This window comes from Danio rerio, chromosome 8 (genome assembly GCF_052040795.2).
Source record: "Danio rerio strain M-AB ecotype USA chromosome 8, GRCz13ab, whole genome shotgun sequence".
Classification (NCBI taxonomy): Eukaryota; Metazoa; Chordata; class Actinopteri; order Cypriniformes; family Danionidae; genus Danio; species Danio rerio.
The window spans coordinates 40287659-40302954 of record NC_141028.1 but is presented as its reverse complement, the minus strand read 5'-3'; the positions used below and the strand labels follow the sequence as shown (position 1 = coordinate 40302954).

The following is a 15296-nucleotide window of genomic DNA, read 5'->3' as shown; positions in this document are numbered from 1 at the left end:
TTCTCCAGTGTTTTTTAGATAAATCTCCACTGATGCTCTTGTGAGTCTTCTTCTCTGCCTGCTGTGGTTCCATTACCCACAACTTAAATAACTGCCACAGATGAAACATCTAATGGTCTATGCCCACCTCCACCCCATTCCTCTCGGAAGGACATCTATTTATCCATATATCTATCCATCCATTCATCCTTACAGGAAATACCTAATCTGACCATCAGTTTCCAGTCATTGCTAAGGTCCATCCATCCATCCCTCCCTCCCATTTCTGCACATACCCCAGCATAATCTGCAAAAACAAGACTACCAAAGCTCTACTTGCAAGCTGAGGTCCAGCAATAAGCAAAGTGTTCTCCAGTGTTCTTCATATAAATCTCCATGTGAGTTTCCTTCTTCTGCCTGTTGTGGTTCCATTACCTACAACTTAAATAATCTGCCACAGAGAAAACATCTAACAGTCTATGTCCACCTCCGCCCCCTTCCTCTTGGAAGGACATCTATTTATCCATCCATCCATCCATCCATCCATCCATCCATCCATCCATCCATCCATCCATCCATCCATCCATCCATCCATCCATCCATCCATCCATCCATCTATCCAGGAAATACCTAATCTGACTGTCAGTTTCCAGTCATTGCTAAGGTGTATGATTCATATTTGTTCTTCACCCGCTTTATACTAATCTGTAAAAGATAAAGACAGGACTAACAGAGATCGACATGCTTGCTAAGCTCAAGCAACTGTTCTAGAGTGTTCTTCAGATAAATCCCCACCAATGCTCTTGAAGGACCTTCTTCTGCCTGTTGTGGTTACATTACACAAAAAGAAACACCTTCCACGTACAAGACATCTATCTAAAAATCTAAACCCACCACCTCCCCCTTCCTCTAGGAAGGACATCTATTTATCCATCCATCCAGGAATTACCCAATCTGACCACCAGTTTCCAGTCATTGCTGAGGTGTGATTGCCATTTCTCCACATGCCCCAGACTAATCTGCAAAAGACAACAAGACTAACAGAGCTCTACTTTAACAAAATGTTCCCCAGTGGTCTTCAGATACATCTCCACCAATCCTCTTATGAGTTTCTTTCTTTTGCCTCTTATGTCCATTACCTGAAAAAGAATCACCTGACACAGACAAAACATCTAACTATCTTAGCCCACCACCACCCCCTTCCTCTTGGAAGGACATCTTTCATTGATAGTTGGTACCTGACCATCAGTTTCTTATTCCTGAGATGTGTAATTCCACAGTGTCTCCACTCCAGTCTGTAAAAGACAAAGACAACATCAATAGAACTCCAACTGCTTGTTCAATACTCTGTCTGTCTGTCTGTCTGTCTGTCTGTCTGTCTGTCTGTCTGTCTGTCTGTCTGTCTGTCTGTCTGTCTGTCTGTCTATCTATCTATCTATCTATCTATCTATCTATCTATCTATCTGTCTATCTGAAGGAAACATTCAAATATGAGTCTGTAAAAAATGTAAATATATAATTGTAAAAGTTTCATAAAGTTAATTTGATTCAACTTCAAAATTTAAGGCAGTACCTAATTTATTGCACCACTGAGGTCTGTTTCTGTTTCTTCACATGCTCCATGCCAATCTGCCATAAAGAAAGAGATCAAGTCTTTAATTAATCTCAATACATTTCTTTGGAAACTAACTCCATTGAGTCTGTTCAAACAGTTCTACCTGTTTGCTGAGCTCCAGGTCTTCAAGTATATCTCCAGCGGTCCTCCAGCTTGTTAGTCTCAGGGGTGTTGCTAGATGGCCCTCCTCAACAGCACCCCCCATAATTATTTTTCTCTTATATAAATGGCTATACTGAATATTCTAAATTAAAATTACAATAATATGAATAAATAAAAGTATTATAATAAATGTTTTATAATTATACAATTATTATTCTAAACAAATAACCGAAAGGAACGTCTTTTTCGACGTATATGTTAAACAACTGGGATGCACACAGGGAGCAGTTCATTAGGTAGAGCTGCACAATTAATCAAAAAAAGATTGCGACCTCGATTCGACCCTCTAGACCACAGGTGTCAAACTCCATTTCAAAAGGGCCGCAGCTCTGCACAGTTTAGTTCCAGCCTTAATTAAAGCCTTGATCAAACTAATTGAGTCCTTCAGGCTTGTTTGAAACCTACAGGTAGGTGTGTTGGAGCAGGGTTGGAACTAAACTGTGCAGGGCTTCGGCCCTCCAGGAATTGAGTTTGACACCCCTGCCCTAGACAATCTTAATCCAGCATTTCTACGATTCCGTCACACATATTTTCAAGTTCAGGAGAGAAGCAAAGGCGGCTGCACCAGTCTTTTCATTGTTTCACACACACTGCTCAGCGACATGGACACCTCCACATACTATTAAAAGAGTCATGATATTAAAAGAGTCACATGCTGTATTTATAAGGTATAATTCACCTTAAACTGTCAGTTTTGTCTTCATATAATGATGTATCCGCAGCCGGGAAATCACACGTGACGTGAGCTGTTGACTGTGCGGGCGTGCACCCTACTGAATGATAGACGCGCGCACATCTATTTTAGTGAATAGAACCTGCATATGCTGTGAGTAACAGGTAATAAAGTTGTAAATAATATTAAGTTTGTGGCACAGAGTGATCGTTTGAGAGCCATGCGCAAAGTACTTAGCAGTGAAAATGAAACCGAAAGTGTGCACATCATTTAAATAATCATAGCACATTTTAGAGTTATGATTGCGACAAACATTTGATGTTTTTTTCTTTCATAGCGAACACACAGCTGTGCATGAAAATAAATGTTTACAGTGTCAGTATAACTACTCTAGCCTTTATAATGTTGACTTTACCAGTGAATTAAATGATCTAATAACAGATTGCACTATAGGCCTATATCTCAAACATAATTCAACATCAGAATTATTATAAGTAGAATATAAATATCTATAGAAACCAGTAGGCCTACACAATATTAATACTGTTGTTTTAACATATGTTTGAGAAAAAACAATCTCATATTAAGCTTTATTTTACATCTACATAGTCGTGAGAAAATCGTGATCTTTATTTTAAGCAAAAAAAAAAAGAAAAAGAAAAAAAAAAGAAAATGCGATTCTCATTTTAGCCAGAATCATGCAGCTCTAGCATGAGGCAAGTGGAAATTGCTTTCTGTGCATATTCGATATTTTGTTTTCAATTAAACTACACTGCGGTTGTTCATAGAGAATAACTACTTTAATCTTGCTTTATCACTCTTAATTAATAGGGGAGAGCGGGGATGAAAGTAACTTGGCACGAAAGTAACAGAGCTATTTTCTCAAACCACTGACAACATTTGCTTTGCGGGCTGTAAGAACACATTCAGCATGCAACCCTTGATGGAGCTGACAGATATCATGTGATTTTTGGGACAGTGTTCTGCAGTGAACTCCAAATTTCTGTTTTCAAGTGCAAAAAGTAAATTACTGTAGCGGTTCTTTTTTTCCTTATTACAAGTTGTGTTTCTTTTTCAGTGTGTCACAGTAATTATCAATCTACCGGTTATTTAGTGCAATAATACATCCTTGAGTTAATGAGCCCATATTATGGGTTTTTGAAAATGCCCTTCCATGTAGTGTGTAACACAGCTCTAAGTGAAGTGAAGTATCCAGCTAAGGCTTAAATCTGTTTGTATAGTGTTTAAAACTGTTGATTAATCTATAAAAGAGTCGACTCATAGTGCTTCAAACGAGTCGCCTTGATACCGAGTCATTAGGTGTTTCGCCATGACGTACGAATGAAACCAAGTTATTCACGTGCACGCGCAAACCCGGGAGATTTCAAACCTGAGGCCCCGCCCTCTGACGCAGAAACCCAGACACACACACACACAAACACACACACAAACATGCCGGTCGATTGAAGTCACACTGCAGATGGATATTATCGAGTCTCTACCCAAAGATGAAACCTCAGCATTAACCAAGCAGTTGGAAACTTCTGGAAACTACATGCTACAAAGAATACTTCATCTGCGTTTGTTAAAGGAAGGATCAGTAAAGAGTAACTTACTGATGGACGTCAGGATGGGTTTCTTCCTCCATTTCTCAAGTGTAAGTACGTGCGATTAAAGTTGCCTCGTTGACTCTAGCTTGCAAATGTATTTAGTTGTGATGTGTTACTTGTAACCGCGTGTACTGTATGAGGTTAACTCGCTTTATTCTCATATCGGGTGCAAAGTCATGTTAAAAACGCGACGCGTGCTGCTTTGTTTACGGAGCTCCGTGGAGGAGTAGTGTGTGTGTCTGTGTGTGCGTGTGTGTGTGCGTTTGCGCACGCTGTCATCCGGAGGTGTGTGTGTTTGTGTGTGTGTGTGTGCGCGCGCGTTGTCGTCCGGAGCAGGGTTAAGTGTGTGTGTGTGTGTGCAATATGTGTGTGTCTGTGAAAAGAGCAGAGTGAGACAAGCTACAAGATCTCCTCAACTGTTTTTGGAGTTTTTGCTCAATAAAATAGTTAATCGTCTGTATTTTCAAGTCCATAGTCTGTATTTACATTGATCAACTGGCAGCTAAAATCCACGCCTTTACACTATCGAGCGTGTATGAACTGTGATTACTTTTATATTGCTGATTAGCTATTGGGCATTTCACTCTCTGACTGAAGGCAGTTGACCAATCGCAACAGACTGTCATCGGTCCAATCAGCGCAGATTAGCTTCACGCTAAGGAGGGGTTTGGGAAGAAATAAATCACTGGACGATTCATACAAGAGTCGCTGGAATAATTAGGTAAAAATAAATGCAGATTATAAGACCATGAAAGTGTTTTTTGACCTTGCATGCATATTAAACTGTTGTTGGAGACCCTTACAACCAAGATATGACCCTATTTCATGTATAATATGGGCTCTTTAAATGTTTGAGGTTTTTTTTAAAAACGTAAATCAGGTTTAAATGGTGAGAGTTCCAGTGGGGATGAAAGTAACACTTATTTATGTCCCACTGCTAAAAGCCTTGCCTTATTTTTCACTTCCACAGTTTTCAGTGTTAACTCATGTCTTAACAGATTAATGCATATTGTCAATTATAATACAAAAAAAAAAAAAATGTTGGATTGCCTTTAAAACATTGTTGGATTTTTGCATTGTTGGATTGCTTTTAAAACATTTGATTAATTTAAAATGAAAACGCTGTTTAGTTTTTTGTGAAAATAAAACCCAAAATATTTGCAGTTAAATTCAGACATATTTAAAATAAACACTATTAAACTAGTAAATCTAGCATGTATTGTTGTGTTACTTTCATCCCTGCCTATTGAGGCAAAAGTACCAATGTGCAGCTTTTGTTTAAAGTGAAGTTATACTGGATCTGTTCAACAATAAAATAACAGCTGATTTTGATAGACCACTGTAGTGAGTTAATAACCACAGCAAATATATATTTCTTTATACATTTCTACCTAATTAAAACATTCCTTTAAAATTAGTTTTTTAACTAAAATGTTACTTTCGTCCCCGCTCTCACCTACACTTATATTAAGTAAACTGTAACGAAATGCATTTACAAGGGCAATGGCCTATCTAAGCCCACCACCACCCCCTTCCTTCTGGAAGGACATCTGTCATCATTTAGTGATACCTGACCATCAGTTTCTTATTTCTGAAATGTGTGATTCCCTAGTGTCTCTACTCCACTCTGTAAAAGACAAAGTTAACATCAATAGAACTCTACTGGCTTGTTCAATATCAGACCATCATTTAAACTGTAAAAATTAATACATATAACTTCAAATTATGATGTACAGTACTTGTCATTATTGAAGTGTGTTTCCCTGTTCCTCCACATGCTCCATGTCAATCTGCCAAAGACAAAGAGATCAAGTCTTTAATTAATCTCAATTCATTTCTTTGGAAACTAACTCCATTGTTGAGTCTGTTCAAAAAGTTGTACCCATTTGCTGAGCTCCAGGTCCTCAAGTATATCTCCAGGATTCCTCTTGCGAGTCTCCTTCTCCACTCCAACCTGCTAAAGACAAAGACGGCACCAACAGAGCGCTACCTGCTGTTTCAGATAAATGTCCACTGATGCTCTTGTGAGTCTCCCTCTTCTGCCTGCTCTCTCTCCATTACCTGAAAAACAAAAACCTGACATAGACAAGACCCGTCTAACCATCTATACCAACCACCACCCGCTTCATCTTGAGAGGAAATTTTTTTTTTTTTCATTGCTGAGGTGTGTGATTCCCCTTTTTTCTCCATGTGGTCCATTCCAATCTGCAAAATACAATAGAAAGATATCAAGTCATGAATTCATCCATTCTGCAGATTCACACCCGGAGCGGGAGCAGTGCGTGAGGTGTTAAGGAATGGTTTTCTGTGTGTATTTGTCAGTTTGTTTTCAATTAAACTACACTGATTTCGCAAGCGTTGATTCGGTTGTACATGGAGAATAACGTCTTTACTCTTGCTTTACCACTCTTAATTAATAGGGGAGAGCAGGGACAAAAGTAATGTGGCACGAATGTAACAAAGTGATTTTCTCAAAGCCCTGACAACAATCCAGGCTGTAACAACACATTCAGCATGCAACCCTTAATGGAGCTGCCAAATATCATGCGATTTTGAGACCGTGTCCTGCAGTGAGCTTTAAATTTCTGTTTTTAAGTGCAAAAGTAGGATATCATAGCATTGTTTTTTCCTTACCACAAGTTGTGTTTCTCTTTCAGTGTGTCACACTAATGATTAATCTGTTATTAATTGATTAATACTAATGATTAATGTTATTAATTGCAATAACACTTGAGTTTGAAATCAGTTTTTCAGTTTAAAAGTAAATCAGGTTTAAATGGCGAGAGTTCCCGTGGGGACGAAAGTAACTGTTATTTATGTCCCACTGCTAAAAGCCTTGCCTTATTTTTCACTTCCACATTAGTTTTCAGTGTTTTGTCTCTTGTTTTATAAGATTAATGCCAATGATAATACAAAAATATTTTGGGATCTTTTATCCCTGCCTCTAGAGTCAAAAGTAAAAATGTGCAAATTTAGTTTGAATTAAAATTATATTGGAGTTGTTCTACATTGATACAAAATAACAGCCGATTTTGAAAGACCACTTTAGTGAGTTAGTAACCACAGCAAAACCTATATTCCTGCTGAAAACATGATCTTTTATTTAAAATTATGTTTTAATGAAAAATGTTACCTTCGTCCTCACTCTCCCCTACATTTACATGTAAAGTAAATGTAACGAAAAACATTTACTGGGGCACTGGCCATTTTTACTGGGGCTCGTGCATCGATCTAAGCCAGGGATGTCAAACTCAATTCCTGGAGGGCCGCAGCCCTGCACAGTTTAGTTCCAGCCCTGCTCCAACACACTTACCTGTAGGTTACCTGTAAGCCTAAAGGAATAAATTAGTTTGATCAGGTGTGTTTAATTAGGGTTGGAACTAAACTGTGCATGGCTGTAGCCTTCCAGGAATTGAGTTTGACATCCCTGATCTAAGCCCGCCACCACCCCTTGCTCTTGGAAGGACATCTGTTGCAATAGGCAATACCTGACCATCAGTTTCTTATTCCAGAGATGTGTGATTCCCTAGTGTCTCTACTCCCTTCTGTAAAAGACAAAGAACACCAATAGAACTCTACTGGCTAGTTCAATACTTGACCATCACTTAGTCGGTAAAAATTTACGTATATAACTTAGTTACGATGTACAGTACCTGTCATTATTGAAGTGTTTCTCTGTTTCCCCACATGCTGCATGCCGATCTGCCAAAGAGAAAGATACCAAGTCTTTAATTAATCTCAATACATTTCTTTGGAAACTAACTCCATTGTTGAGTCTGTTCAAGCAGTTCTACCTGTTTGCTGAGCTCCAGGTCTTCAAGTACATCTCCAACCTAAAAAAAAAGACAGCACCAACAGAGCACTACCTGCTGTGTTTTAGATAAATGTCCACTGATGCTCTTGTGAGTCTCCCTCTTCTGCCTGCTCTCTCTCCATTACCTGAAAAACAAAAACCTAACACAGACAAGACCTGTCTAACCATCTATACCAGGGGTGCTCAACCCCATTCCTGGAGATCTACCTTCCTGCAGATTTCTGTTGCAACCCATTTCAAACACACCTGCCTGTAATTATCAAGTGCTGTTCGGTCCTAAATCGGTTCAGGTGTGTTTGATCAGGGTTGGAGCTATACTATGCAGGAAGGTAGATCTCCAGCAACAGAGTAGAGCACCCCTGATCTATACTAACCACCACCCGCTTCATCTTGGAGGGATATATATATATATATATATGCGATGTGTAATTCCTTTTTTTTTTTTCTTTATTTGGTCCATTCCAATCTCTAAAATACAACAGAAATGATATCAAATCATTAATTCATTTTAATATAGCTATTTGGACATTTCATCTACCGTTGTCTCCAGTCTGGTTCTGTTCTAACACAGGTTTAAATAAACACTCTACAAGATGACAATCTATAGACTTTGAATAGAGACATGTGTTCCAATTAATAGTAAAACAGTAAATAGAACAAAATAACAATAAAAAGCTACAAATGTTAAACAGGTCGACAGCATAAATTACAAATAAATACAACAGCCAGACAATCTCTCCACCAATAGACTTGCAGTAATATGCAATGTGTGTTAAGCTTGCAGCATATAAATACATTAAAACAGATCAACTTACCAGACTATATAGAAAACAATCTGCAAATGTTAAACAAGATAGCAATATACAAATGAAGCATTCAAACAAACATTGTACCAATCTCTGTCTGTCTGAAGGAAACGCTCGACCATCAGTTTGTCAAAATCAAAATATAGAATTTTTAAAGTTTTATAAAAGTTCATTTTAAACTTTAAAATTGAATGCAGTACCTAATATATTATGGTGTACTTGTCTTTACTGAAGTGTGTTTCTCTGTTTCTCCACATGCTGCATGCCAATCTGCCAAAGAGAAAGAGATCAAGTCTTTAATTAATCTCAATACATTTCTTTGGAAACTAACTCCATTATTGAGTCTGTTCAAGCAGTTCTACCTGTTTGCTGAGCTCCAGGTCTTCAAGTACATCTCCAGTGTTCCTCTTGTGAGTCTCACAGGTGTTGCTAGATGGCCCCTCTCAACTACATTGCCCCAAAAATTGTTTACCCTTATATAAATAGCTATACTGAATATTCCAAATTGAAATGACAATAATATGAATAAGCATTATTATTATTATTATTATTATTATTATTATTATTATTATTATTATTAATACAATGATTATTCTAAATAAGTAACAGAAAACAATCCAATGTAAAGACACAACTGGAGTGATATAACATTATATATGAAAGATTAATTTCATATGACAACTTGATCATATGAACACAAAAAAAATGTATAGAATACTCTTTTGTTTGAGACCTGACTGTGATGTTGGGGAATTATTGCTATTTAGTCAAACCTTCCGAAAACCTCTCGACATCTTTGTGCTTTAAACAAAAAAAAAAAAAAAATTATCTATATATATATATATATATATATATATATATATATATATATATATATATATATATATATATATACATACATCTTACAGAATTCATGTCAAGTCAAAATATGATCATCATCGTATTACCTAAACATTAGTTTTGTCGACTTGCAAAACTTACTGCGTGGAGACACCTCATTAGAGGTCGTTATGCTGGTTTCACAATATTTATGTCCAGAAATGGTTTTCAGTGCATATTCAATAGTTTGTTTTCAGTTAAACTACACTGTTTTCGCAAGAGTTGATTCGGTTGTACATGGAGAAAAATGTCTTTATTCTTGGATTATACCACTCTTAATTAACAGGGGAGAGCAGGGACAAAAGTAACTTGCCACAAAAGTAACAAAGTGATTTTTTCAAAGCCCTGACAACATTTGCTTTCCAGTCTGTAACAGGACATTCAGCATGCAACCCTTGATGGAGCTGTCAAGTATTGTATTTTATCATTTCGGACCGTGTCCTGTAGTTAGCTCTAAATTTTTGCTTTTAAGTAAAAAAAAGTACATTTGTTTTAGCAGTTTTTTTTTTCCCTCATTACAAGTTTTGTTTCTCTTTTCGTATCACACTAATGATCAATCTACGGGTTATTTAGTGCAATAACACATCCTTGAGTTTAAAATCTCAGAGTTTCAGTTTAAAAGTAAATCAGGTTTAAATGGCGAGAGTTCCTGTGGGGACGAAAGTAACACTTATTAATGTCCCACTGTTCAAAGCCTTGCCTTATTTTTCCACTTCCACATTAGTTTTGACTCATGTTTTAAAAGATTAAAGCATCTTGCCCAAAATAATACATAAATATATAAAAAAATTATAGACATTTTTTTGCATTGTTGAAGTGAATTTTTAAATAAAAATGCTGTTTATTTTATTCAGTTTTAATTAAATGTTAGTTTTGTCCCCGCTCTCCATATATAAAGTAAACTGTAAACTGCATAGAAACATTTACTGGGGCACAGGCCATTTTTACTGGGGCGCGTGCATTCATCTAACTATCTATCCCACCACCACCCCCTTCCTCTTGGAAGGACATCTGTCATCAATAGGCGATACCCAACCATCAGGTTCTTATCATTTCTGAAATGTGTGATTCCCTAGCGTTTCTACTCCACTCTGTAAAAGACAAAGACAACATCAATAGAACTCTACTGGCTTGTTCAATACGGTTCAATACCCGACCATCACTTAGTCTTTAGAAATTAAGGAATATAACTTAAAATTACAATGTACAGTATTTGTCATTATTGAAGTGTGTTTCCCTGTTTCTCCAAAGGCTCCATGCCAATCTGCCAAAGAGAAAGATATCAAGTCTTTAATTAATCTCAATACATTTCTTTGAAATTGAACTCCATTGTTTAGTCTGTTCAAGCAGTTCTACCTGTTTGTTGAGCTTGAGGTCTTTAAGTATAACTCCAGCATTCACCTTGTGAGTCTTCTTCTTCTGCTCCACTCCAACCTACAAGATAAAGACAGCACAAACAGAGCGCTACCTGCTCTGTTTCAGATAAATGTCCATCGATGCTCTTGTAAGTCTCCATCTTCTGCCTGAAAAAAGCCACACAAAGACAATACCTATCTTAACTCTCTATACCAACCACCTGCTTTATCTTGAAAGAATGTATTTTAAATAAATTCCTGACCATAAATGTCATTGCTGAGGTGTGCGATTCCCCTTTTTTCTGCATGTGGTCCATTCCAATCTGCAAAATATAACAGAAAGATATCAAGTCATGAATTTATCTTAATACCATTCTTTAGAAGTTTCATCTACCGTTGTCCCCAGTCTGGTTCTGTTCCAACACTAACAAACAATATTTCACAGCTATAAATATTCTAGAAGATGACAATCTACACTGAAAACCCTAATAAGTTGACTTAACGAAATTGAGTAAACCGTTGCTTCGATTTAATTGAGTAATGGAGTCTCCCAAAACTTGCATATTTAAGTTTATTTAACTTGCCGGTTTGGTAGATTATACTTAAATTGTTCAGTTCAGTGTGTGTGTGTGTAATAATATACTATAAAAAAGTTTAAAAGAAAAGTAGCCATTTATTTCCATCATGGTGAATAATTATACATGAAGCCTTGTTTTCTGATTCATAAAAAAGACCTTGCGCACTAAAAGGTTGCACATATTAGAAAAATTTTTTTCAAAGGATTAATTGTGATTTTGAGCTTACTGTACTTGAAATCTTAAGTTTATGCATTTTAATTGTATCCAAGTTAAAATTAACTCATATTTTAAGGTGACAGGACCAAAATGCTAAATTTTAGGTAATGTTCAGTCAACTTTCCTTGATTTTTTAAGTAAAGACAACATTAGGTTTGACAGTGTATAGACTTAGAATAGATAAATGTGTTACAATTAATAGTAAAACAGTAAATAGAACAAAATAACAATAAAAAGCTATACAACTGCCAGACAATGTCTCCACCAATAGACTTGCATTAATATGCAATATGTGTTAAAGCTGACAGCATATAAATACATTAAAACAGTTCAATTTACCGGACTATATAGAAAACAATCTGCAAATGTTAAACAAGACAGCAATAAACAAATGAAGCATTCAAACAAACACAAATATTGTATCTATCTCTGTCTATCTGAAGGAAACACTCGACCATCAGTCTGTAAAAATTAAATTACAAATTTTATAAAAGTTAATTTGATTCAACTTCAAAATTTAAGACAGTACCTGATTTATTACGGCGTACTTGTCTTTACTGAAGTGTGGTTCTTTGATTCTCCACATGCTGCATGCCAATCTGCCAAAGACAAAGAGATCAAGTATTTAATTATTTCCAATACATTTAATTGGAAACTAACTCCATTGTTGAGTCTGTTCAAGCAGTTCTACCTGTTTGCTGAGCTCCAGGTCCTCAAGTATATCTCCAGCGTTCCTCTTGTGAGTCTTACAGGTGTTGCAAGATCCAACCCCCCCCCCCCCCCCCCCTCCACCCCAACCGCATTTACCCTCATATAAATAACTATACTGAATATTAATAATTTAAATTATATTATAAATAAATAAAATAATTTTTATGATTAAATTTATTATTCTAAATAAAGAACAGAAAACAATCCAATGTAAAGACACAACTGGAGTGATATAATATTATATATAAAAGTTTAATTTCATATGACAACTTGATCATATGAACACAGAAAAAGTATAGAATACTCTTTTGTTTGAGACCTGACTGTGATGTTAGGGAATTATTGCTATTTATTTAGTCAAACCTCCTGAAAACCTCTCGACATCTTTGTGCTTTATACAAAAATTTTACATCTTACAGAATCCATGTTAAGTGAAAATATGATAATCATCGTATTACCAACGTTAACATTAGTTTTGTCGACTTGCAAAACTTACTGCGTGCAGACACCTCTGAATTAAAGGATGCGATGCTGGTTTCACAATGTTTGAGCAACGCATACTTTTTTCGACGTACGAATTAAACAACTGGGATTCACACCGGGAGCGGGAGCAGCACATGAGGCGTCCAGAAAAGGTTTTCAGTGCATGTTCGATAGTTTGTTTTCAATTAAACTAAACTGTTTTCGCAAGAGTTGATTCGGTTGTACATGGAGAATAATGTATTTATTCTTGGATTATACCACCTCTAATTAATAGGGGTGAGCAGGGACGAAAGTAACAAAGAGATTTTCTCAAAGCCCTGACAACATTTGCTTTCCTGGCTGTAAGAACACATTCAGCAGGCAACCCTTGATGAAGCTGCCAAATATGTGATTTTGGGACGGTGTGCTGCAGTAAGCTCCAAATTTCAGTTAAGTGCAAAAAGTAAATTATTGTAGCGGTTCTTTTTTCCTTATTAAAAGTTGTGTTTCTCTTTTCATGTGTTACACTAATTATCAATCTACGGGCTTATTAGTGCAATAACACATCCTTGTTTTTTTGGTTTAAAAGTAAATCAGGTTTAAATGGCGAGAGTTCCTATGGGGACAAACTTAACTGTTATTTATGTGCCACTGCTAGAAGCCTGGCCATATTTTTCACTTCCACAGTTTTCAGTGTTTTGACTCATGTTTTATAAGATTAAAGCATATCGCCAATGATAATACAAAAATTATTCAAAAACTATAGACATTTTTTACATTTTGCATTGTTGAACTGCTTTTGAAACATTTGCTGAAAGTGACATTTAAAATGAAACTGCTGTTTCATTTTTTATTTTATAAAGGACAAATTATGTTTACAATGAACATCAACAAGGTCATAGTCAGATATATTTAAAATAAACAAGATTAAGCCAGTAAATCTGGCAAATATTGTGTTGTTACTTTCATCCCTGCCTATAGAGTCAATGTGCAGCTTTGGTTTAAAGAACAGTTATATTGGAGTTATTCTACATTGAAACAAATTAACAGCTGATTTTGAAAGACCACTGTAGTGAGTTAGTAACCACAGCAAAAATATATTTCTGCTGAAAACATCTTTTAAAATTAGTTTTGAAAATTGTTACTTTTGTCTCTGCTCTCCTCTACACTTACATATAAAGTAAACTGTAAACTGTGACGACATGCATTTACTGGGGCACTGGCCATTTTTACTGGGGCACATGTGAAATGATTTATAATATTTATTAAATTTCCCATTAATTATATTTTAATAACATTTACCTCCACCCCAACCCTAAACCCAACAGTCACAGTAATGTAAAAACAGTAGTTGTACAGAGTAATAATTACGTTATGTATTAACTTAACCAATAAGTTAGATTTTTTAATGTCACTACCCTTACCCTAAACCTGTCACAGTACTGTAAAAATATAAATTATTGTTATACAGTGTCATAAAAAATGCATTTCACACTTCCGGCCGGCTGTGTATCCTATCCAGAATTTACCATCTAAGCCCACCACCACCCCCTTCCTTTTGGAAGGACATCTGTCGTAGATAGGCAATACCTGACCATCAGTTTCTTAATGCTGAGATGTGAGATTCCCTACTCCATGCTGTAAAAGACAAAGACGTCAATAGAACTCTACCAACTTGTTCCATCCATCCATCTTTTCATCTATTTATCCATCTCAAGAAAATCTCACCATCATTTAGTCTGTTAAAATTAAATTATATAACTTCAAATTACGATGTACTTGTCATTATTGAAGTGTGTCTCTCTGTTTCTCCTCATGCTTCATGCCAATCTGCCAGAGAAAGATATCAAGTCTTTAATTAATCTTAATACATTTCTTTGGAAACTAACTCCATTGTTGAGTCTGTTCCAGCAGTTCTACCTGTTTACTGAGCTCCAGGTCCTCAAGTATATCTCCAGCGTTCCTCTTGTGAGACTCAGGGTTGTTGCTAGATGGCCCCCTCAAACGTACACCCGAAAAATGGTTTACCCTTATATAAATAGCTATACTGAATATGTTAAATTAAAATTTATTCATTATAAATTAAGATTATATTATTATAATAAAGGGGACAGCACGTGAGGCATGCAGGAATGGTTTTCTATGCGTATTTATCAGTTTGTTTTCAATTAAACTAGACTGCTTTCACAAGAGTGGATTTGGTTGTACATAAAGAATAATGTCTTTATTCTTGGATTATACCACTCTAAATTAATTGGAGAGAGCGGGGATAAAAGTAACATAGTACGAAAGTAACAAAGTGGTTTTCTCGAAGCCTTGGCAACATTTGATTTCCAGGCTATGACAGCACATTCTGCATGCAAATCTTGATGTAGCTGCAAAATATCATGCGATTTTGTGACCGTGTCCAGCAGTGAAATCCAAATTTCTGTTTTT

General features: G+C 36.2%; 2 long non-coding RNA genes across 5 annotated transcripts; both read right to left on the bottom strand.

Annotated features, from left to right (window-relative positions):
• Positions 1 to 1118: 1118 nt before the first annotated feature.
• On the bottom strand, positions 1119 to 9488 carry LOC147842763 (uncharacterized). 3 transcript variants are annotated; one of them, XR_015498246.1, is made up of 11 exons: positions 9022 to 9488; positions 8860 to 8929; positions 8100 to 8321; positions 7834 to 7993; positions 7693 to 7741; positions 5922 to 6244; positions 5779 to 5829; positions 5610 to 5666; positions 1698 to 1838; positions 1553 to 1608; positions 1119 to 1274 (listed from the first exon to the last, which is right to left on the bottom strand). It is a non-coding gene; the product is annotated as an uncharacterized LOC147842763 (long non-coding RNA). The 3 variants fall into 3 exon arrangements; XR_015498244.1 differs by lacking the exons at positions 1119 to 1274; positions 1553 to 1608; positions 1698 to 1838 and having other exon boundaries at positions 3496 to 5666; XR_015498245.1 differs by lacking the exons at positions 1119 to 1274; positions 1553 to 1608; positions 1698 to 1838; positions 8100 to 8321 and having other exon boundaries at positions 3496 to 5666; positions 9022 to 9160.
• A 3868-nt stretch (positions 9489 to 13356) lies between these two features.
• Positions 13357 to 15220, bottom strand: LOC147835741 (uncharacterized). 2 transcript variants are annotated; one of them, XR_015498250.1, is made up of 4 exons: positions 14781 to 15220; positions 14640 to 14690; positions 14451 to 14498; positions 13357 to 14302 (listed from the first exon to the last, which is right to left on the bottom strand). It is a non-coding gene; the product is annotated as an uncharacterized LOC147835741 (long non-coding RNA). The 2 variants fall into 2 exon arrangements; XR_015498251.1 differs by lacking the exon at positions 14781 to 15220 and having other exon boundaries at positions 13377 to 14302; positions 14390 to 14498; positions 14589 to 14690.
• Between the last annotated feature and the right edge of the window lie 76 nt (positions 15221 to 15296).